The sequence below is a fragment of the Ursus maritimus genome, unplaced genomic scaffold (assembly GCF_017311325.1).
Source record: "Ursus maritimus isolate PB19 unplaced genomic scaffold, ASM1731132v1 scaffold_9, whole genome shotgun sequence".
NCBI lineage: Eukaryota > Metazoa > Chordata > Mammalia > Carnivora > Ursidae > Ursus > Ursus maritimus.
Window position 1 is genome coordinate 15477588 of NW_024427107.1, and position 26215 is coordinate 15503802.

The window sequence follows — 26215 nt, forward strand, 5'->3', positions numbered from 1 at the left end:
GAGCACATAAAGATGGTGAAAGGAATCCCTGAAATGGACCAGTTGGAGACCCCTGGTGGTGGTAGAATCCAACCGAAGCTGTCTGCACTGCTGAAATATAAAACCCTCCTAATCTCCTCTCATATCACCCCACCCCTTGTTTGAGTAAAATTTCCCAATGTATTATATGTAAGGCTCTTTGAAAATTGTGAAAAGACCTGAGTTTCCTATCTGGACTAACAGTGAGGAAAACAAATCATAGTCACCAGAGTTGAGGGTCCAGTATTCATGACAGCAAAAGCTTATCAGAAATGTGATGAAATTCCCAGGTGAGCTTTGAATTTCTAGAAACACAGAAATGTGGGCTCAAGCCAGTCTTATATAGATCTTAAGGAGATAAGACACCTGAGCTGACATGAAAATTTCCTATAAAAGAATAGATGAAACCAAGCAACATAAATTACAAAAAGAGGGGTTTAATTCATTTATTTGCACAATCATCTATTTATTCAGCTAACTTTCATTAAGCACCAAGGTATCTCAGTTGCTAGAAATAAAGCTATAAAATAGGTATGGCTCATTCCTTATAAAACTTACATATGGGGGAAACACAGATGAGCTCTGACATGCTCTAACAGATGAAGGGGTAAAATATTATGGAGGTATTTAGAAGTGGCACCTAAACCTGACTCAAGTTATCAGGAAATACTTTTAGTAACTAATGTCTAAGCTGAAAATTAAAAGAGCCAGTTGAAAGATGGTAGGAATATTCCAGGCACAGGAAACAGCATATGTGAAGTCCCAAAACAAGAGGTAGCCTGGCGTGTTGAGCATTTGAAAGTAGTGTTGAAAGGCTGGAGCCTCGAGAGAGAGCTTAAATTGACGAAGGATGAGGGTGGGGTGATATACAGGGGACAAATCATGAAGGACTTGTAAGCTATGTTAAGGAGCTTGTGCTTTACGCTGAAGCAACATGGAGTCATTAAACAGTTCTTAGTGCAAGTGTTACATGGTTAGATCCTCGAGAATGATCACTCTGGCTGCAGCACAGAGACAGGATTATAGCAAGGCAGCCTGGAGGTGGAGAAACCAGGTGGATGAATTAGTATTCCCAGTGAGAGAGTGATGATTGAAGTAGGGAAGGGATCATGTGCACAGAGAGGATTTAAACTACTTAGGGATATTTAGAGATAATACTCACTACATGGGGTGGTTAACTGAATAGGTACATCGAAATAGAGAGAGATGTCCAGGAAGACACACAAGGTTGGGCAACTGGGTGCTACCCCTCGCTGTTATATATAAATCATAGGAAAAGAAACACAACAGGAGGGAAAAATAATAGCTTTTGCGGAGACAAATAGAGTTTGATATTTATATGAGACTCTAAGTGGAGGTCTCCAGGAAATTGTTGGGCACCAAGGGAAGCTCAGGAGAGAGATCTCGGATATAGAGTCAAAAGATATAACCAAACAGATTTAAAAAAAAAAAAAAAAGTACTTCAAGGCCAAAGAGTGAGATCATCCAGGGAACATGTTACAGTGAGTAGAAGACAGGGCTCTAGACTGGCCTTCAACGTAAACCACCACTTATCAGTAAGATAAATCCTGAAAGGTATTCACAGATTTTTCTATAATAAGAGCATTTCTGACTTTTCTGAAGGCAAAGTTCATTAAGCTGGAAACCAATTCAGCATATGAAGGAATGAAAGGAAGACGAAGATGTAAAAAATAACAGGAGTACATAACATTTAGCTACAATAAGGACAGCATAAGTTAAGGGAAATATGATGATTTTTAATACATGAGAGATTTGAGCCTGCTTAATTGCTAAGCTAGTAGAGAAAGAAGATAAAAGAGAATGGTCAGTACTACAAATACACTCTTATTTAGGCAGGAAAAGACGCAAGAGCTGTTGTAGGAAAAGAAGAAATCCTTAATACAGTAACAGGATGGGGGCAGAAGAGATGGAGCATTCCTGCCCAATGACTTCTAACCTTTCTGTGAAACAAGAGCCAAGGATCCTCTGCTGACATGACGGGCAGCATGGGAGAGAGAACACAGGTTTTGGTGGGGCCAAAACTTAAAACAATGCCGAGGCTTGAAATAACATTTGCGGAGAATGAGTAAGAACTGGCTGTAGAAAGACAGGAGTGCTAGATAGCAAAGTCAAATGCACAGGTGAGGTGGAGAACATAAATTGTGTGTTACTCTACCCAATTTATTTTTAGCGTCTTGGCAAGAAAACAAGGTGATGAAGGTGATGTCTCAGTGGAACAAGACATCCAAGCACCTGGCCTTCAAGAGGCTTCAAAGAGAGTGGGAGGGGTTGATGCCAAGATATCTCTGATGCCACAGGCTCTATTCATTTGGAAGAAACTTTAAAATTGCAAGGGCATTTATTTTTAAGGGAAAAAAACGCTTTCTGGGACACATTACCTAAATAAATGATATCTCTATGACTGTAAAAATTTAGTTCAATTTTTTAGGAAGTGGACAATAAAGAAAATTCAGTTAATTTTCTCTTAATGCATGGAACCCGTTCATCAAATGCTTTTCCATAGGCCTTTAAGAGTGCCACCTGCCTAGCACTGGGCTGTGTTATAGAAACAAAATGCTTTTTTAAAAGCATTTATTAGATCTATCACTAGTGATGCCAGTTAATGTTGAAGACCTTGATGAAAATTATAATTGCTGAATTCCATGATTCCAATTTTATTTATTCATTAATGAAACAAAAGTGTCTGTCTTGTTGCTGGGAACACAAAAATGAAAAACACAGTTCCTGTTCTCAAAAAGCTCATGGAAGGAACAAAGTTAAACTAATAACTCCAACAAATGCGATAATGCTATGAATGAAGTACATGCAGGACAAAGGAGGAGAGCCTCTTTCTCATTAATGAGATCAAAGAAGACTTTCATTGTGGTTGTAAACGCAATGTATATTAAACTTACTTATTTTTAGTTATACAAATAGATATGGACACATTACAGGGGTGAGCTGAGATCATATTCTGAGATTCTTACAACAGTAAATACTGGCAAGTCTAGACCTGTAATTCCAATATCCCAATATTCTACTTGTTTATATGTCTATGATACTATAAATCAATCACCTGAGCTTAACCTGAAATGGGTTTGCGAAAGCTTAACATCATATTTAAAAATAAGGATTAATCTTTCTCTGTTACATTATTGTTTGATTACAGCCAGCCATCTGGTATTTTTTGAGTTATAGTCGATAGTAGCGTTGCCAGGAGCGGCAGAATCCATAGCAAATCTACCCTTGCTGAACACTATATGCTAGGATTGCAAGGTGCGGTACACACGAACAACGCAAATGGCAGGACTAAGAACAATTAAATAGGATTTTTTTTTTTGCAATCTTTATTTGAAAGCTTATGTTCTAATGCTGTAGGTCAAGGAAGGTACTAAATATATAATTCTCTGTCCATTGTTATTCAGTGCTTTTAAGCTCATCTATAACCAGATTATTAAAAAGTACAAGGGAGATATGAAATGAGCTGGTAGAGCAAATATTATATTGGAAAACATTTATTAAATACAGCATGTTATCAAGATAGTTGAAAATACATTAAGTCAGATTCTCTTGAGTGCCTAAGTACCAGTAGAAAATTTGACACTTGATATAGTACATTAACTCTTTCATGGTAACATTTACTGAGTTCTTTCCTCAGCCCCTGTGCATTAGCAAACACACATCATAAAATCGGCTTCATCCTGAGAGACTGAAATCCTCTCACCTCATAGTCGATGCCACTCTTTTGGCAGTGGGTTATGATTCCTGGCAAATAACTAACCTGATTCCTTGAAGATTTCACATTCTCTATTCCTATAAGTCAGCTTTTAACAGCGATGGGGAAAAAATCATGCAGTTGTATATATTTGTGCACAAATAAATTCATAGTTTACGACTTCAGTCAGGTTTCTCAACCCTCTCCAGTAATAGTTCTACCTGTTTAATCAGCTTCCTTGATCATTGCCACAATAACACAATAACTATTTCTATTAGACATAATTGACATATGAAATAGGATATATATTTAAAGTGTAAATTTTGACATATTTAAACACATATAAACCATCAACACAGTCAAGATAACAGACATATCCCGTACCCCCAAAGGTTTCCTTGTGATTCCTCTCTCCTAACCTTTCTTTTTTTATATAATTTTCATTTTGTTATATTAGTCACCATACAGTACATCCCCAGTTTTTGATGCAATGTTCCATGTTTCATTATTTGCATATAATACCCAGTGCACCATGCAATATGTGCCCTCCTTAATACCCATCACCGGCCTATCCCAATCCCCCTCTCCTAACCTTTCTTTCATCCCCAAGCAACCACTGACCTGCTTTGCTTCATTACGGATTACATTTTCAAATTTTATATAAAGAGACTCACAGTATATATACTTTAATGTCTGGCTTCTTTCACTCAGCATGATAATTACAAAATTCAATTATGCTGTTCTTTGTATCAGTGGTTCATTCCCTTTTATTGCTGAGGAGTATTTAATTTTGTGAGTAAACCACAACTTATTTATCTCTTAACCTACTGATGGACATTTGGATTTTTTCAAGGTTTTGGCTATTGCAAATATAGCTGCTATGAATATTCATATACAAGTCTTTGTATAGGCATATGCTTTCATTCTCTTGCATAAATACCTAGGAATGGAATGTCTGGATCATATGGTAGTATATATTTAGCTTTTTAAGAAACTGTCAAACTGTTTTCCAAAGTAGTTGTATCATTTTAAATTCCCACCAGCTTTCTTTTGATTAGTGTTAGCATAGTATATCTTTTTCCATCTTTTTTTTATTTTTAAACTATTTATGTCTATATATTTAAAGTGGGCTTCTTGTAGACAGTATATAGTTGATTCTTTCCTTTTTAACTAGTCTGAGAACCTCTGCCTTTTAGTTGGGGGTGCTTACACAACTTACATTTAATGTGATTATTGATACAGTGCTGTCAAAATCTACCATCTTGTTACAGGTTTTCTATCTATCTCATGTGTTCTTTGTTCATCTTTTCCTCTTTTTCTGCATTCTTTTAGATTGATGCAGCATTTTTTTCTGATTACGCTTAATTCCCTTTGTTGGCTGTAAATCATTTGTGTGTGTGTGTGTGTGTAGCAATTGCTTTGCTTTTTAGTATACATCCTCATCTAATCAGTTTACCTTCAACTAATGTTATAAAACTTTACATATGGTATAAGAACCTTAAAATAATACACTTTCATTGTTGTGTAGTCCTCACAACCCATTCTGCTATTGTTTCAAACACTACTAAATATGTCACAAAACTCACACTATTTTGTCACTACTTTTGCTTTCAATAGTCAATTGTCTTTTAAAGAGATGTTTAAAATAAGATTTATATTGACTCATATTTTTATCATTTCTGGTGCTCTACATTTCTCTGTGTAAATCTAGAGTTCCATCTGCTATCATCTGCCTCAAACTGAAGGCCTTGTAACATTTTTTGTCATTCAGGTCTGCTGGTTATTAACTCTTGCAGCTTTTATTTCTCTGAAAAAAGTCTTATTTAACCTTAATTCTGAAAGATATTTTTGGTGATGGTTTTTCTTTCTTTTGCTACTTTAAAGATGCCGTTCCACTGATTTGCAGTGGAATGTTCCACACATTGTCTTCAGTGAGAAGTCTGTCATTCTTATCTTTGTTCTTCCATACCTAATACGTCATTTTTCTCGGACTCCTTAAAGACTTTTTTTAACACTGGTTTCTTTAATACCTCTTTAACACTTTATTATGATGTGCTTTGCTGAAGCTTTCTTCAATTGCTATGTACTTGGGTTTATATAATTTTGCTCAAAGTTTGAAAATTTTCAGCCATTATTTCTTCAAATATTTTTATAACCATCCCTTCAGGAATTCCAATTTCACACATATTAGGCAGCTTTACATTTTTTCACTGCTCATTAATGATTTATCTTTCAGTCATTTTTCTCTTTGTGTATCATCTTGGATAGTCAATTTTATTTTGTCTTCAAGTTCATTGCTCTTTTCTTCTGTAATTTCTAACCTGCTATTTATACCATCCAGTGTGTTTTTCACGTCAGATAGTCTTTTTCTTTAATCTCTAGAAGTTTTATGTGAGTCTTTTTCCTATATATACACTCCATGTCTCTACTTAACATGATTCAATCCTTCCTCTACCTTCTTGAACATATAGAATATAGTTATAACTATTTTAATGTATTTGTCTAGAAGATCTATCATTTGTGTAATTTCTGTATCTGTTTCTGTTGATTTACTTTTCTCCTTATTATGTATCATATTTTCTGCCTCTCTGCATGCCTAGTAATTTTTGATTGGATGCCAGACATTGTAAATTTTACCTTCTTGGGTATGGGATTTTTTGTATTTCTATAAATATTCCTGAATGCTGAATATTTTTGTATCCCTATATATAGCCTTGAACATTTTTCTGAGCCTTAGTCAAGTTAGTTAAAAACAATCTGATCCTTTTGAAGCTTGATATTTTGTTCTAGAGTAAATTTTGCCTCACTACTATGGCAAGTAGTAATCTGCCTGATGTTCCATCAATTACAAGTTTTTCCTAAGACTAGTAGAAAGAGGTACTTTTCCTGATCCTGGGTGAATTTTAGTGATTGTTTCCTGTTACTTTTAAGTGGATAGTTCCTTCACATGCATGCAATGATCAGTACTCAGCTGAAGAACTAAAGGTACTCTGAGGATCTCCACAGCTACTTCCTTCTCTCTCTCTCTCTCTCTCTCTCTATATATATATATATACCCTCTGCAAACTGTAGTTACTTTGGCCTCTCTGAAATCCCACTTTTCTTTCTTCAACTCAAAGACTTTAAGCTCCATATGGATCCCTCTTTCCTGCATTATGGTTGGAAACTCTCCAGGCAGCCAGCTGGGGTAACTGTAGGATTACCTCATTTTCCCCTTTTTTTTAGGAAAGGGATTACTGTCCTTCCTTACCTGATATCAAGTGTCTGAAAACCATATTTCTTATATTTTGTCCAGATATCTATTTTTTAAAGGCAGGAAGTTCAATCAAGCCCCTATTACCTCATCTTAATCAAAAGCAGAATTCCACAATAAATCTATTAAATCTTTAGCATTTTCAAGTTTCCTATGCACCTTTTCTTCCAATGTCTGTTTCAAAAAAACAATCTTATTCAAAACCTTGTGTATAACTTGTTAACTATCTATCTCTATACTCTACAGTTTATCTAAATCTGTAACCAATTTTTAATTTCTTCCTTCCATCTCCCTTTTTTTTTTAAAGATTTTATTTATTTATTTGACACAGAGAGAGATAGCTAGCAAGAGGGAACACAAGCAGGGGGAGTGGGAGAGGAAGAAGCAGGCTCCCAGCGGAGGAACCCGATGTGGGGCTCAATCCCAGGACTCCGGGATCATGCCCTGAGCCGAAGGCAGATGCTTAATGACTGAGCCACCCAGGTGCCCCAATCTTCCTTCCAACTCCCTTAAACTCAACTTTTCATCTCCATCAGGGGCAAATTTCCACTTATCATTTCTTCATTTTGTATCATCAGCATCACCTTCTGTTCTCACTCCTTTCCTTGGCTGCCCTTTTTCATATGTAGTCCATCTTCTTTAAATGATGTTAATTCCCCGGAGCTTTGTCTTTAGTCATCTATAGAATCTTCCTGACTCTATTAGTCTACTCAGCCTACTATAACAGTACCATAGATTGGGTGGCTTCATCAACAGGAATTTATTTTCTCGTAGTTCTAAATACTGGAAGTCCAAAATCAAGGTGATGTCAAGGTTAACTTCTGGCAAAGCCTTTCTTTCTGGCTTTTAGATAAGCACCTTCTCACTGTGTCCTCACATGCACTTTCCTTGTGCATATATTTCTGGTGTCTCTTGCTCTTCTTATAAGGACACTGGTACTACTGGTTTAGGGCTCCACCTTTATGACATCATTTAACCTTAATTACCTCCAAACAGTCAAATACATTTGAGGTTAAGGCTTCAAACTGAATTTTGCAGAAACACATTTCAAATAACACAAACTTACTTTATCCTTTCCCATTATGTCAACTCTTGACTGCTACCAAATCCAAATCTCTAGTCCAACCTCAGTGCTGACCCTTAACCCATTTATCTAAATTTCCACTGGACATCCCCACTTGGATTTTATACCTACACTTTTCTTAATACGTTCAAAATTAAACCTCATTATCTATCCTTTCCACATCAGGTTTCCCAAGTTCATGTTCTCAGTAAATAACAACACCTTTCATCCAACCTATCTTCCAGAAACTATGGGAGTCATTCTTTACCCTCATGCCTCTCAATTACCAACTACATCCAATTATTTGCCAAGTCTTATCAAGTTTTTCTCCTAATATCTTCAGAATATATTCTATCTCTTTATTTCTACTGTGATGGCCTTAGTTCAAAAGCTCCACTTGGGTTGTAATGTATCTTGCCCAAGCTCACCTCCTAACCATGTTCCACTCTACTGTCATGATAATAGTTTTAAAAGACAAGCCTGGAAATATTACTTGCATGTTAACATTCTTCAAAGATTTCAGACTATCACTGATATCAGGATAAACCAAAAGTCCTTAACATGACCTATAAGACTCTTCCGTGACTTATTTACTACATGCCTCTTTAACTTCTCTGCACCTCCTCTTTCTTCCAACATTTTACCACTTAAATCTTGCACTCTGTACTGAATTATTTGTAGTTTGTCAAATGCAGCTTGCTATAGTAAGGCTTTATGATTTTGTGTTACTCTCTGGAGAGTTCTCTTGGCTACTAGCTTTGTTCTTCAAAACTCGAAACATAGGTTATTGTCTCTCAATAGTTACTGAACTGGAATTCATTCTTCTTATCCTGGATTAGGTGTAGCCTTACAGTGTGTGGCTTTCCTCTATTATATCTCTATGATATTTAGCATTTAATTGCCTGGTACTCTATTAGACATAGTTTTCTAGAGAGCACATATTCCATCTTTTGGGAGGGAGGGGCAGAGAGAGAGAGAGAGAGAGAGAGAACCTTAAGCAGGCTCCATGACCAGAGGGGAGCCTGAAGCAGGGCTCAATTTCACAACCCTGAGATCCTGACCAGAGCCGAAATCGAGTTGCGTGCTTAACTAACTGAGCCACCCAGGCACCCCCATATTCCATCCTTTATTTTTCCATAACAGCATCTAGTATGATAGCAGTTCTTATTAAAGTTTGAGGAAGGAAATAGAGATATATAATTGAGCTCATTGACCCACAGGATCATTCTATAAAACTACAAGACATCTAGAATCTATTTTTATATATTATAAACAAAAATATAGTTTACATTCTCATATTAGAAAAATAGCTACATTAGAAAATGCATTGCTGAAAAACACCACATAGGCTTTAGTCAGATACAGATGATACACAACAGCTTTCCTCTCATGCAGGAAATTTATTTTTGTATCTGAAACTGTAGGCCAGAGAATTATTTACTAGAGCAGAGATAGTATAAAGATGTTCATGTTGACTTGATGCAGTTTGACATAATACTCAAGCATTAAAAAGGCTATTCATCCAGGTTTCACTTCCCAGTCAGCTGGCTCATTACTTGACCCCCACTCTTCATGTTATAGTGTTCTTTGTAAGCCCTCAAGCTCCCCTAGAATCTTAGCTCCAGATTAGAATTTCACTGTCACTCAATCCCTCTTGATGATACTTTTCTTACCACTCATTTTCTACTCAAGTAACTAATTCTTCTTCCCAAAATGCTGCCCAGATGCTTCCAGACTCAATATTCTTTCCTCTTCCATAGCTTCCCAGATAGTCACAGTCAACATGGGCATTTCTTGACCCACCTCAGCTGTCCTTATTTCCAGCCTCCTACTCAATTTGAATTCCTTCCTCAATCTACTCTAGTTCTTCCTGTCACCTGCCAAGTCCAACTGTAAGTTGCTGTACCCCAGATAAAACCATCACTACCACATAAGCTGCCCAGCACAGGAATCCCAAATGGGACAGACATTCTCAAACCAAAATAATACTATGAATATTCCTTATGAGAGAAACTTTCAATCTCTATTCAAATTCTGCAGAAGGACATTTTCAATACACATTTCAATTTGAATGTGTGAGTCACAGTGAAAGTCAGCGCTGACATCAAATATGTCCTAGTCCTCTGCAATCAGCCCCACTCTGATAAGTCAGAATCACTTAGAGACTTATATTAACTGTGACATATCCAGCCTTGCAGCATTTTTCTTGCTCCAGCAGCCAGGATAAGTCCCATTATTCAGTTTGTCCCTAGTTGTCCTTAGTCTCTAAGACCAAACCAGACCTTCACCTTCAACAGGAAGTTACCTTTGTTACTTCTCTGACCTGGACCCTGGGTCTCAGTTTTGATATTTGAATTTGTGGTCTGACTCATACCTTGCTGTGATAGTTAATTTTATGTGTCAACTTGACTAGGCCATGGGGTGCCCAGATATTTGGTTAAACATTATTTCCAAATATGCCTGTGAGGGTTTTCTTGATGGCATTTCTCTCCATCAAAATGGATACTCTCCCAGACCCGCATCTTTACCAAAATCTAACTCATTGTCTGCCCCTTCTAGTCTATAATGAATGTAAAATGTAATTAAGGAGACTGTATCTATCCAATCCCCAAGAGTTAGATAACTTATTTTAACACAAAACATCAGCCCAAAACTTTTAAATGAGCATATCTTCAGGAATTTTAAGAGATGTCAGTATAATATAATTTAGTTCTTTAGAGAGATCACGAATTGGGGTGAGGGGCAGTGGGAGAATGATAAGCAGACTCCCTGGTGAGCAAGGAGCCCAATGCACAGGGCTCAACCCCTGGAGCTAAGATCATGACTTAAGCTAAAGGCAAACACTTAACAGACTGAGCCACCCAGGTGCCTCTATAATTTAGTTTTTGAGGATAAAGTATAAGGTATGACAGTTTGCTGAGTACAGTCCACAGTTCAAAACATGAATCAAATATTTGACTTTTTCCATTCATAAACCTATTTAATTATTCTTAATTATTATTTAGTGCTTTATTTTTTGTACTTCCAAGGAATACAAAATAACAAACAGGTCCTAAAATAGGGATAGTTGTTCATCAATGGTAAAGAGTGCTATTTAAAACAGTTTTACAGGGTGCCTTGGTGGCTCAGTTGGTTAAGTGTCTCACTCTTGGTTTCAGCTCAGGTCATGATCTCAGGGTCCTGCAGTGGAGTCCCATAGTTGGGCTCCATGCTCAGTGCCAAGTCTACTTGTCTCTTTCCCTCCCTCTGCCCCTTTCTCTGCTTGTGCTCTTGTTTGTGCTCTCTCTCAAATTAAGTAAATAAATAAAATCTTTAAAAAGAAAAACAATTTTACTTCAATGTGTGAATACATATGCATACATAATTAAAACTAATCTAACACCTCTGATGTTTTCTTTATCAATATTATATATATGTGTGTGTGTGTATATATGTGTGTATATATATGTATGTATCACTTAGTTAAGAAAAAGTAGTTAATATTTTAGTATAAACTATTTTCTATGATATATAAGGTAAATCATGTTATGCAAAGATAGTGACTAAATGACAGTTTCCCTAACTGTACTTCCTACCTTCAACTATTTGAAACTCTTTCCTGAATTCTAGTATCAGAGATATTCAGTCCTCTATCACTTTGTACAACCCTTCTCAAAAGAACTCACTAATTGCCATAAACACTTAAGCCAAGTTTCTTGAGTACTCAATTGCACAGGTAAGTAAAGAAAGGTAGCGTGAGAATGTGGGTGAAGGAGAGGAAAGGGAAGAGAAAAGAAATGGAAAAGAATACCATTTATTAAAAGCCTGCCATAAGTCAGGCTCTGTTAATTTAGTTATTTTATTTAATCCACAAAACTATCTTAGCATTTATTATCTCTATTTTGTAGATAAGGAGACTGAAATATTCCCTTAAAAAAAAAACTGAACAGTTTTCCATAAAACTGTTTTATGTATATCTACATATGATTCCAGTGTATAGCTAATATATTTATGTAAATCCATATAGATATACAACAAACATATATACATAATCCTTATTAGAAAATTAATTACCTTAGGACTGCCAAAATAATAGATGAGTCTTCTTTATTGATGCAGTCCTTTATTCAATACCTATCTGTTTGGCAGTTACCATTGCACAGTGCTAGTCTCTGGAAATAAAGAAATGAAAGTGGTCATAGGCCTAAAAAAGCTGATAGTCTAAAGGTGTAAAAGGAAAACAAACAGAATTTCAATATGATATGGTAAGTACTAGGGTAGTAAGTACTACAGACCACTAAAGGAATGTCAATCAGATGACTCGGAAATAAGGATGGGGACAAGGAGGGGCATAAAATCTTAGAAGACTTCCTGGAGGTGATGATCAGATTCATGAAGGACAGGTAAAAATTACCCAAGTGAAGAAAGAATGGGAAGGTGTTCAGAATGCAGGTACAACATGAGCAAAGACACTGAGGAGAGGAACCTGACTATTTGGACAATTACAAGTTGGTTGACATAGCAGATATGAGAGCTCAAACAAACAAAGTATAGGAGGACTCCCACCACTTTGGTTTGGGTGACTGGCTAGATTATGGTGCCATCTTTTTGGACCCAAAAATTGATGCTGTTATTCCTCCACTGAAAACTCTTTAATGACATGTATTGCTATTAGAATAAAGTCTGAAGTGTGACCTATAAAACATCTGCCAACATCACCAGCCTCCTCCTCCATGATGCTCCTGTCTTTATGATGCACCCCATCTCTGCCCAGACCAGAATCTAATATTTACTAGTACTCTTCCTGGGAACAAACTCTCCCTACCTTTTCATACCCACCCCTTCAACCTAAATGTTACTTACTCAGGAAAGCTCTAGATTGGATTATGTTGCCAGAGTACATCTTTTCATGACACCTTCAACTTCAGCTTTGTAGTTCTTACTACAACTGAAATTATATAGTTACTTTGATTAATATAGACTCAGTACTGGTCTCTGTCAAAATAGTGTGTCTATTTTGGTCACTCTTTATCCATATTGCTTAACCCAACAGCACTCATTTATGAGGACCCCATAAATTCATGGAATGTGGATTCTGAAAAGAAAATAGGAGTTTTGTGGTAGGAAGAGAGTTTTAGACCAAAGAAGTGTAAGATATCTGTGGAACATCCATGCGGAAATGCTCATAAGGCAATTTTCTTCTTAGAAATTTTGTTTTAGTATTCAGGTGCAAGTTCTGAGCAGAACACAAATCTAAGAGTAATTAGTAAATTGAGAGTACTCAAAGCTATGGGAATCAATGATGTAAGACAAAGAGAGGAGTAAATGGGAAGTTGGGAAAATTAGAGATGACAACAATCAAAAGAAGGAAGTATTTTCTATAATTAAATGGCAAAATCTCAAAATTGAGTGGGTTTTGACAGAAATATTTACAAGTGAAAACAGCAAAAGGAAAAGTAAGTGAATATTAACACTCACGTCCATTTATGTGGTTTAAGGATAAAAGGAACCACTTCCACTTAGTATTAGAGCAATATTTGATAATAAATCTTAATATGCTTTTGTACATAAGTAAAGACACCATTTCTCCCCCAACCACCTCCGTCCATCTCTGGATTCCTAATGAGAGGGATTGGTCTCCACTAGCTGAGACCTGAATGGGCTTTTTGAGGCCAGTTGCTAGGCCAAGGTCACAGGTACTCCAATGAAGGAACAATAGAGATGAGTGGACACCTATGGCCCTGCCCTCTATTATTTCTAACTCCTATCTTAAAAATTTACCGAATTCAAATAAATCAACCATATTTTCTCACCAGTGACCTCGAATTTTTGCCAACTGACCCGGAGACACTATGGACACTAAACAGTACTTTCTTGAGACTCCTTTCCAAAATTCAATAGTTGATCATACATTGGCATATCTTTAAACTTGTTTTTAAGAAATAAAGAATTCTTTCTGCCTTTATTTTTGTCTTATATCTGCTTTATTGATTATTTGAAATAAAAATTTTCTTTTGAGATGATAAACCAGAATATGTATTTAGGGAATCCCATCTGGTACTAAGTTACTTGCCAATAGAAAGGTGACATAGTTATCTGAAAGTTTTAATTCAATGTATTATTTATGGTGCTTTTAGTGGCCATTAGACAAAAAAAAAAATTACTTTTCTTTATCATGAAGTTACTTTTTTAAACCATTAAAAACACAATTGTCCAACTTCTGAATTAGTAGATTCTATAACTGTTTAGAGTTTGATATGAAAGATGATAATATTTAAATTAAGAGCAAGAAATATCATTAAATAAAAGCAGAGGAGAAGCCAGAGGTCATGGCCTCTTTTTGTCAGGTGCAAACACTCAAAAGGAAAAAAAAAAAAAACTTTTTCTTTCAGTGCATCTGTTCTTTTGTCTTATATTTCCTTTACTATCTTTCTTCATTCCTCCCAGTGATTTTCCCTAGTCACTCTTTTTTTTAAAAAAAGGTTTTATGTATTTATTTGACACAAAGAGAGAGAGAGCGCGCGCGCAAGCAGGGGGAGTGGAAGAGGGAGAGGGAGAAGCAGACTCCTGCTGAGTAGGGAGCCCAATGTCAGACTCGATCCCAGGACCCTGAGATCATGACCTGAGCAGAAGGCAGCCGCTAAACCGACTGAGCCACCCAGGTGTCCCCTAATCATTCTTAATATCCTGTTTTTCTTCCTATTTTCCCCCTAATCTTCAAAGTAAGATTAACTGATATAACAAGAAAATTGAAATCTGGGGATATGTGCAAAACATTTTTAGTTGTATTTTACATTTATCCGTAATCATAGAGCTTTCTTGCAGATTTTTTTTCCTTCCATCATTGTTAGAGATTGGAAAGGAGTCCTCTTCTGTAATAGTCTTAATATCTGACAAGCCAATGTTAAGCCCAGTCTCTGCAGAAATTTAAAAGGAACTTCCCAGGGAAACACAATCAGATTATGCTTTTCCTAAGGAAAGTTGAAAGGACATATGAGGCTTTTTTTTTTTTTTTAGAAAAAGATAAGAAAAAAAGTAAAAGTCTAGAGTGAATTCCAATAGCTATCTCAATAGCAGAGTCAAAACCAGCAAGCATGCTTTATAAGACCACCATGATATCCATACACTGAATGTTTTCTACACTAATTCCCAAGAAATCATATTTGCATTTTAGGAAGACTCAGATGCAGAAAAGTAGCTGGTAAAAGTTCAAATACCTGTTACAGTAAGAGCATGAGGCAGCATTACAAAGTAGCCTATGTCATAGAGGGTCCCACCAATGAGAACAGGGCTGTTTCTCCATTTGTATCCAAGTTTGAGCCCAGAATGGAAACAGTGGTGAAGCCAGGAGCCAGACCTTCCCAGAACCCTCCCTCTACTGGGGAAGGCAGCAGGCTTCAGTAAGAGCTACACAATAGGAGCAATGATGGCAGCAGGTACAGAAGAAGCTGCAGGAAGAGCTATGGCCACACTGAACGATAGGAGGTGTGTGCCAGTAAGCAGTGGGCCCAGTTTTCCAGGGCACAAGAACTACCTCTGAGTGCTCTTGAGCCAGGTGTGAGGACTGGGTGAAATATGTTTTCACAAAGAAGCAGAGAAATTAATTTGGTTGAGCATGGCTCTATCTTTGCTTCTGTGGTGATATGGCCATTGGAAACATAGGTTACATGATATACTTAAGGTTTGTCATTGTTGTTTAGTTAATCCTGCTGAGGATTATAATAGCCAACATTTACGGAGTTGTTTTCAGTCACTGAGGTATAGCTGCCCATTATCAAGAACTTATAATCATACTTTGGGCATTATACTAAATTCATATGTATTATCTCATTTGTCCTTTACAACAACCCTATGAGGTAAGCATTAGTACTGCCTTTAACTTATAAATTAAAAAGCAAAAACTGAGGTTTAGAGAGTTTAAGAAACTTGTCTAAGTTTACAGAGCTAGTAATACATGACTGAATCAAAATCCTAATCTGGTTACTTTGGCCAAACTCTCAACCACTGTATTGCCAGATGGGTTCTAGAAACTGGGAGCCAGCAGAACTGTCATATACTCAGAAGCCATTTCAGTAGAACAAAAAATGCAAAACACAAAGCGAAAAGAGGAAGGTCAGGTAGGCTCACTCCTTGAAGCCTATAATCGAAAAGAAAAGCAGAACTTGAAAAAAGGAGTTAGTCCTAAAAATTAACCTCCAAGTTTCTCGAGAGTCAACTGTTCCCTCCTGGCTCATACCATGATGCCACTGATTCCTTTCTGAGTGATGTAAACACAAATCTCAACCCCCTTAAACATGATAACTCAGCGAAGACATCAGCTTCATGATCATCAAGACTTCACTGAGAACTAATTACGCTCTCAGTCTATCATGTTAAATGTGAGGCTAGTATATCAATCGGCATGCACATGTGTGGTAAAACTCTCTGGGTGGAAAGCTCCTTGAGGGCAAGAATAAGACTCCTGAGCTCAGCTTCCAGGGTTTTCACAGCTGTGTCCAGTCTATATCTCCAATCGCAATTCTTATCATTCCTCAGTGCTAAACCTAGACATCAGGCTTTTCTTCTCTCTCTAGAAAGCTCTCCTCCACCCCCATTTCTACTTGGCAAAGTTCCTCTCTCACTTTGAAAGGCCAGCATAGATGTTGTCATTGAGGTAGTGACAGTGCCACAGGAACGTGGGGTCCCCACAATCACCCTCAGACTCCCTCTCAGAGTATTAGGACAAGTTCACTGGGCCCTTTGCCCTAACCCCAGTCCTCCTACAAGCTTCAGCCCCTCACATTCAGGAATGCTGGAATAATCATTGTTTCCAGATGTCCTCAGGGATGACTGTGTCTCCCTCTCTCTGTTTCCAGAGTACTTTATATTTGCCTCCATTACAGCATTCATATTTGAATTGCTTTTGGTATGCTTGGAGAGCAAGAATTAAAAATACGATGGATTTAGTATAGAGCTTAGAACATTAACAGTCCCTCAATAAAATATGATTGACTGATTCAAAATTTATACCTGTTCTATTCTTGCATATGGCACTTAACGCAGAACTTCACACATCATTATATTTGTTTAATACGACATATGCAAAACACCTAAACAAATAAAAAATAGCCCCCATGATCCCATGACTTGTTACAAGTTTGCTTCCTCTACACTTGTTTACAATCTTTCAGTTTATATATTTCCATTATTCCCTATTTTTTGGCAAATGATACTCAGTTGTTCATGCCAAAATCAATAAATCATCCTTTGTTTCTCTATTTCCCTTACCTCCTACAGCCAATCCACCATTCCATCATCAAAATATATCAAATATATCTCTTAGCATTCCTCTCCATCACTCCTGACCCCATCTAGTCCTAGGTGTTACTAAGCATACTGAAACAGATACCTAATATGTTTCCTTGTTTTTACCCTTGCCTTTATAATCTAGTCTCCCCTAGGGCAGCTAGAGATATCCTGTTCAAAGACACTATCCTTCCTAAAATGCTTCAATGACTTTCCACCGCCTTTAAAACAAAATCCAACCCGGCCCCCATAATCTGATTCTTGCTTCCCAAACCCACCTCGGTCAGCTTCTACATCTCTCTCATTCATTCATTCACTGTGCTCCAGTCAAATTTACCTTTTTCTTCCTCAAAAGGTCAAGCTTCTTGGGCCTTTGCAATTGTTCTCACTCTGCTCTGTGCTCCTCCATCACCAGCTCCTTTCCATCCTTCAAAACTCAGATGAAATGGCATCTCTACTGAGAGCTTGGAAGTATCTTCTACGGAGTTATCACATCACCTTGTTTTCTCCATAGCACTTGCTGTAATCTGTAATTATCTTGTTTATTGGTTTTCTTGGCACTATCTGTCCTTTTCCACCCCAATCCTCCACATACAATAAAATAAAAGCAGTGTGAGAGTAGGACTTTGTCTATTCTTATATATTGGCTATTTCTCTGGAGTCTAGAAAATATTAGGCACCCAGTATGGATTTGAAAAAAAATGGATGGATATATATTTAATGTTTGTTGTATGACTTTACATTCATAGCAAACTCTTTTTGAGCAAAGACCATGTCTTCTTTGGAGAAAATTTGATATGGCAGCCTGGAAAGTACTACATGACTTTTTTTTTTTTTTTAAGAATTTATGTATTTATTTGACAGAGAGACAGCCAGCGAGAGAGGGAACACAGCAGCGGAGTGGGAGAGAAAGAAGCAGGCTCTCAGGAGAGGAGCCCAATGTGGGACTCAATCCTGGAACTGTGGGATCATGCCCTGAGCCGAAGGCAGACGCTTAACGACTGCGCTACCCAGGCACCCCTACATGACTATTTTTTGTATGTGACTATTTTTTTTTTACAAGTTCAATTTTAACATTATAACCCAGTAAGTGATGGTTTTAAAAGCAGAGTTTTCATCAAATTAACACTAAACTCCAGGCAAAAAATATATTTTAAAAACCTAAATCTTAAGGCAGAAGTAATATATTATAAAAACCATCTGGTCTAATACAGACTGTAAAGTACCACGTGACAATTGATGCAATAAATGTTATTATGGATTTTGAAAACTCCATAGGGACTATCATTTAAAGTGACTCCAGAGTCTCTGTTTTCATGGTAGAAAATAGTCAAAGAAGCAACAACAAAAACTTCTGACAAATCCGTGCACAAGAATAGGAACCTACAAAGATATGGCTTCAAATGTTATTAATAAGATGTGAGGATTTTTTTTCCTGAGAATGCTTTGAAAATCTGAAAACTTTTAATGCTGTTTGCAAAGAGCAGGTCTCTGCCGCATTAAGCTCCCTGTGTGCTCCAAGCACCCATGGAGTTTAGTGGTTCTCTTCTTAAGAGGCTCATGATGCCTAGAGAGTCACATGATCAAGGGAATTGAGTTTAGTAATTCCACAAGAAGAAAGTCCAACTGAGGTAATGTATCTGAATTTAGTACCGAAATTAAAAGTTGGAGACTCAGCTTTCCCAGAAGTAATTTCTTCTCTCATCAGGGAATGTATATGCTATAAATAAGACCGTGTAGCTTGAAAGCTAATTGTTTGAGAACACCTAATTGAAAGTAATAGCTAATGAGAGGGTCGCATTAGTGACTTAATGTTAGTGGTCACATTAGAATCCTGCATTTATACAAACCTGGTTGACTTCCTCTTTCATCGATGGCATTAAGGGGATAAGTAAATTATTCTAAGATCGCTACAGCAGCTGATGCAGGCTGGACCTGCACCAAAGGACATTAAAGAACATGACAAAGAAGCTCAACTCCTAACTCACAGATTCTCAGAACTCTGGTGGAATGCTGCCTGAACTAAAAAGAATAGAGTACCTCTGAAAGCAATCCATGGATATAAAGAGCAAACAGTAGAGTCCATTGTTTAAACTTAATGTTTAGGAAAACAGAGACAAATAAGGAAGCTAGAAAACAACTTAAAATGGCGTCTTCTCCCACAGAAGTCTCTGCATTATACTAATGGGTTCTGCGCAGGGTGGGATTTGGGTTTAAAAATGAGAAAGTGTTTCCCTCCATCAACAAACCTGGCCTTGGATAGAGGCATACAAAACAGATTCACACATCACTGTCTGACAAGATGTTCACTGATAATTTTAGCAGTGCTGAGGAACTTATTGATACACTTTTCCCTCTTAGAAAAACATCTTAAACTCACGGAAAAAAAGAAATTGAGTACAAAAAAGCAAATGGGGAATTTGAAACTTCACAAGAAAGTGAGTGTCTGAAGTAAGACAACTTATGAAAAGGTCAGATGATATGGCGATGCTTATCAATTGCCTTGTTATCAGCAAATTCCTATCCAAACTTTTGAACATAAAAACTTCTAAATAAAAATAAACTATTTGCAACGTGTTAACAACAAATTGACCTTCTTTAGTTTCAAATTATAGAATAAAATGACAATGTTACGGCTCTATGTATATAGATGCACAGAGTTCTCTCAGAGACGTTCCTACTCCTTTTGATTTGGGTGAACTGCATTAATCACAGAAAGCAGTTTTCATTATTTGTTAAATATTTACTACATATAATAATGAAAGAATAGATTTAAATAGCTAATTCTTCCAGGCCTGGGGATTTAGACTCCCTGGAAAAAATATTCCTCTTTCTATAAGAATGTTTAAAATACCTTAATATTGTTGATTTATTCACTAATCCACTCATTTATTTAATAAATATGTATGGAACGCAACTATGCAGAAGGGCAGAGATACCTACAAAGGATGACTGGGTATTATATTCATTATATTATTCCTTTCTATTCAATCTTACAAATTTATTTTCTTCCCCCATCTCTCTCTCTCCCTCATATTTATTTATTTATTTATTTATTTATTTATTTATTTAGGAGAGAAGGAAGAAAACAGTCCAAACAATCTAAAGGGAAAGAATGATCAACAACAGGGGTACCTGGGTGGCTCAATCCATTGAGCATCTGACTCTTGGTTTCAGCTCAGGTCATGGGTCATGGGATCAAGCCCCAAGGTGGGCTCCAGGCTCAGGGGAGCCTGCCTGAGATTCTCTCCCTCTCCTTCTGTCCCCCACCCCACACAATCTATCTCAAATAAAATAAATAAATCTTTAAAAAATAAAGTAAAAGAATAATCAACAACAGAAGTAAATCTTAATCCATTAGGAAAGTCAAGCTGGGAAAGAGGACTGATGGAGATGCAGGGTATTTTTAACAAGCAAAAAGTTAAAACAGTAGGCACCATATTTAGCACAACAAAGTTATCTCCATATCTCACTTACTTGTAGGGTTGAGGCTTCCAATTTATCATCAGACATCTTTAGGACTCTGGGAAAAGTGGGCCTGAGAGCAAGTGTTCTCAATGATGAAAAAAGCTAAGTGGGGCCAAGTAAATTAGAGGCTAAAATGTAAGTTACTCTTGGAGCATGGTTACCTGAGACCTTGAAAGTCACTCCCACTTCCACATAAAAGCTACTAGTGGTGTCCATTATCACCTTGGCAGTATTCACATAAAAGCCTAAAAGTCATAATGGTCAGGAAATGTTGACGGATCTAAACTGATCCTTCTCTTTCATATATGAAAAATTAAGTGCAAAGTACATTAAATAAACAAATACTTGCCTCTAACCACATCACAAGAATTTGTTTATGTCTTTATTTATGCTGGGCCATTATCATCTAGGCAGAGAAGTCATACTCTTAAATATTTTGAAAAAATATCTAAAAAATTGTATATACTATAAATTATATCCCTAATTTACCTGAATAAATTAAAGTACTGTTTAAGTTTGTAGTTTTGTACTGAATTATGACAATACAGCACAGATGAATTTAAGAAGGGTTATGATTAAAGTGATATTATCATGAGGCATAACTTTTAAAAATTAACTGTTTTAGTTTATATCAAAATATACTCATGATGCTACATGAAATACTGAAAGCTATCAATACCTGATGAAGAAGAACAGTCCATAAACATAATCACAATAACAAAGCTCTGGGAACAATTAAAAAATAAATAAATAAAAATTTTTAAAAATATCCTACAGATTCCAACATAGTTCCTATAACTAAGTATGGGCCCAAAACCTGTCACAAAGTTGCTTATGCTCCCAGATACTGATCCCCAAATGGAGAGAGGATTAGACCTCCATCATGTAGGCCAATAATACTAAGAGAACATCAAATCCTAAAATCTTGGATATAGATAGTCTCTTTTTTAAAATGTAAGAAAATGCAGACCCACATTTTAGTGAAGTGGGTGATTAATAAAAATCATGTACCTAAGAGAATGTAAAACCAAGTACAGCATGACTATTTAGGTCAGCTATTTTTCTATCTACTTCAGATTTAAAATCAGTAACATGAACACAGTTATTTCATATTAAGCAGGCCAGCCCCTTAATTGTCAACCAAATTTAAAACTGGCACATAGTATTTATATATACCATTATACCAGACAATATTTTCTCCACCAGCTGTGGCCTGAATGTTTGTGTCCCCACAAAACTCATACACTGAAAACTAATCCCCAAAGTGTTAGTATTTGAGTTGGGGCCTTTGGAAGGTAATCAGGTTATGAGGATGCAGTCCTCGTGAATGGGATTAGTATCCTTATAAAAAGACACATGAGACAGAGGATCTCCCCCCTTGTGAGGATCTTGCAAGAGGATGAGAAGACTGGCTATCAGCAAACCAGAAAGAGTTTCCTCAGCACACACTGGATCGGCTGGCACCTTCATCTTGGACTTCCCAGATTCCAAAACTGTATGAAATCAATGTTAATTGTTAAGGCCACCCATTCTATAGTATTTTTGTAATTGCAGCCCAAACTGAGATACCACTATACCAATATATTTCAGTAAAACTGCTTAATGTTGAGAAAATAGTTACACAATTCTATTTCAAATGAATGGCCAGAGACTATACATTTATGCCTCTAATAAAAGTATAGCAAATTTAGATTACATATGGAAAAGTAGAGACCAATATCAAATATAGATAATATCTAAAATTTAAAGTCACATTTTTTCTTGTGAAAATAATGGATTTAATTCTCTTTACTGTACATGAAAAAGAAGATTCTACAGGAACACGTAAGCATACCCTAATCTAACGTGTAGGCCTTCACTACTATGTTGCTTAGCACCTCCCCACCTTACAATTTTCAGAGTACATATCTAGATACTACTCTTATCCATACTCACATTCAGGAAATATTTCCTGACTCCTGCCTGTGGGCCAGCTACCATTCAAGGGCTGAGGAATATGGGAGTACAAGTTTCTCTCCTTGTGCAACTTACATAGCAAGGGGAGAGGTGACATTACACATGTAAAAAAATTAAAAGATAATTACAGACTGTGATAAATTGGATGAAAGAAAAGAGGGAAGAATTAAAATGATATGTCATGCTTTTTAAGAGTGTAGTCAAGAAAAGCAATTTTGGAAACTAAGGAATGAGAAGAAGGTAGCTTGTAGAAATGCATGGGAAGACTTTTCTAAGCAGAAAGAATAAGTACAATAGTTTTAAGGCAAATACTAACTTGATTATATCTCCTTTTGAAGGACAGAAAAAAAAAGGCCAGAGTGGCTGAAGGAAAACTCTGCTCCTGATTTGTGCTTTCAGCAAGCTACTTGACCTCCTATAGTAAACAACCAGAAAACTGGACAAAATACCAGAGAAAAACTTGTTTTCAGACATTTAAAAACAGGCAGTGCAACACGGTGATTCCTAAGAGAAAAGAAACACACGAAGTGACTTCTACCATTGCCTCTCTTTCTGCTTAAAGTCTACAGACCATTTTTGGAGGAAGAAAGAACAAAAGCTGAGCACAGCAAAGCTGAGGTAGCTGGACTTGGCATAAAAGAGTACCAGAGAGGAGAGAGTTATATGTAAAAAGAGCTCCAAAAACCTGCAAGGGGCCTCCCTGTGTCCTTATTTGAATATAAAATTTCACTGTGGTCAAGGTGAAACTTCATAATACCAAACAAAGCACTTGGGGAAGCTAAGTGATTCCCAGAGCTTAGGCAGAGCAGGGAAACATTCAAATTCCCATAAGCCAAGCAGAGAGAGTCTGTTGAATAACCAGGGCATTAGAGTTCAGTAGAGAAGGGTCATGTATTAGAAATAGGGCTAATAAAGGGGCATGCCTCAGAAATAGTCCTAGAATAAAGGTTTCTTTAGCTCCACAAAGGATTAAGTTGCACTGCAAGTAAATTAACTACCTGCCAAAACAAGAAAATTGTTAAAGAAAAACAACAAAATCCAGACACTTAGGACAAATGAAGAAGCAGCAAACTCTAAGCCATAGCCAGAAGTAAAATCAGTCAATAGAAGCAGGCCCATAACTATCATAGATGATGGACTTAGTAACCAAGAACTTTAAAATAGCTATTATAGATATCCTTAAGATCTTATTAAAGAAATACAGGAGTATCAGGAGAGTAATAGAAACTATTATTGAACTTTAAAAACTGAAGAATGCTATCTGAAATAAAAATTCAGTAGACGGGTAGATTAGACACTGCAGAAAAAAAAGATCATTACATTTGAAAACATAACATTAGAAATTATCAAATCCAAAGCACATAGCAATAAGATGTTAAGAAAAATTCCCAGAGAATAAAAATAATAGTCTCAGTGATCCCTATGACAATATCGAATGGTCTAAAATTCACGTAATTAGGCTGGAGCCAGCTCGGCCAGCAACATGTTCGAGGTAATTCAGAGGTCTGTGGGGCCAGCCAGCTTGAGTCTGCTCACCTTCCAAGTCTATGCATCACCTAAAAATGACTCATCTCACAAAACTTTCAGGAAGGTTAATGAGCTTCCATTGTACTCTGTTCCCAAGGGTCAATCTAAATATGTGGAGGAGCCAAGGACCCAACTTGAAGAAAGCATCTCACATCTCCAACATTATTGTGAGCCATATACAAGTTGGTGTCAGGAAATACACCCACAAACTAAGCCTCAGGTGCAGAACTTGGTTCAGTGGGGGTTAGACAGCTAAGAATATCTCCAAAATGCACCTCTTGGGTTTTTTCCAAGAGCTGGTATTGTTGGTTTTGAGGGCATTGTTGGACTTCTTTGGGCTAGAGGTTCAAAAAAAAGCTGGTGTATCCACCTGGGGTCATGGATTAGCTGCCTCTCTTTATTATCCACAAGCCATCATATTTGTCCAGGTCAGTGGGGAGACATTATATGTCTGGAGTTTACAAGGATATACAGTCTAGAAGATTTGTGGAAGGACAACTTTCAAAAGCCAGGAAATATGAAGCATTCACCTGGAAATAAGTATAATGCCCCATGCCCCGCCCATTTTAATCTGTTATAGGTAAACATCGGACACTCCGTGCAGTAAACCAGTAAATACTGGTTTCTATAGAACTCTATAGAAAAATGGTAGAGAAGAGTCAGTACTGAATGCAGTAAACTGGTTTTCTTCTTCAGGAAAAACAATAATTGGCTTCTTTGTTACCTTGGGTGATACCGTACTACAAGTGGACTAATCAGAAAACTTTCACCTAGACATAATGCCTCAGAACTCCTTGTTCTCATATTGCTATTTATGTATATAACTAAAATTCCAAATTAAAAAAATAAAATAAAATAAAATCTACGTAATTAGAGACACATAAAAGGGAAGCAGAAAAATATTTCAAGACATTTGCTGAAAATTTTCCAAACTTGATGAAAATTAAAAATATAAATGCAATAAGCTCATCAAATTCCAAAATAACACCAAGAAACCCACAAGAAAAAGCATCATAATTAAATTATTAAAATCCAGTAATAAAGACAAAATTTTAAAAGCAAGTGGAGAAAGCATAGACATTGCATAGAGGAGAACAAAGATAAGAATAGTTGCCAATTTTTAACAAAAAGACTATACAGTGACATCTTTAATGTGCTGAAAGAAAATATGGCAGCCAAAATATTTTGCAAAAAAGGAAATGAAATAAAGACATTTTCAGACAATCAGACAAATAAAAGCTGAGAAAACTTGAAAGTAGTAGACCTGCTCTAAAATAAATGATAAATAAAACTATTTGGGTTGAAGGAAGATAATACCAGATGGAAACTGGGATCCACACAAATGAATGTGTAAGCAAAGGTAATATGTTGGGATATAAAAAGTCAGTTTTTCTCATTTTTAAGAATTTCTTCAAAAGACAATTGACTATTGGGTCAGTCGGGTGACTCAGTCAGCTAAGCGTCTGCCTTTGGCTCAGGTCATGATCTCAGGGTCCTGGGATCGAGCCCCACAGTGGGCTCCATACTCAGCATGGAGTAGCTATATTAATATCAGACAAAGACTCTTATCAGGCTTAAAGACAAGTGATATTAATAGAGATATAGGACATTTCATAACGATAAAAGAGTCAATTAGCCAAAAATACATAACAATCTTATATGTGATTAATAATAACACCTCAAAATACATGAAGCTAAAACTGACAGAACTTAAAGGAGAAAGACAAATCCATTCCTAGTGAAGATTTCAACTTCCCTCTCAATGAATCATAGAACATGCATACAGAAAATCAGTAAGTGTAAAGAAAGTATAAAGTATAAAGAATGTATAAAGAAAATCGAAACAGCATTATCAACCAGCTTTATCTTATTGGCATTTAGAGCACAATACACTCAAAAACTACAAAATACACATTCTCCTCATATGCACACAGGACATTTACTAAGATAA

The 26215-nt window shown here is 36.6% G+C and overlaps 1 pseudogene; it reads left to right on the plus strand.

The window, feature by feature from the left end:
- The first annotated feature begins 24135 nt into the window (after positions 1-24135).
- On the plus strand, positions 24136-24859 carry LOC103677473 (annotated as a pseudogene).
- Positions 24860-26215: the final 1356 nt, after the last annotated feature.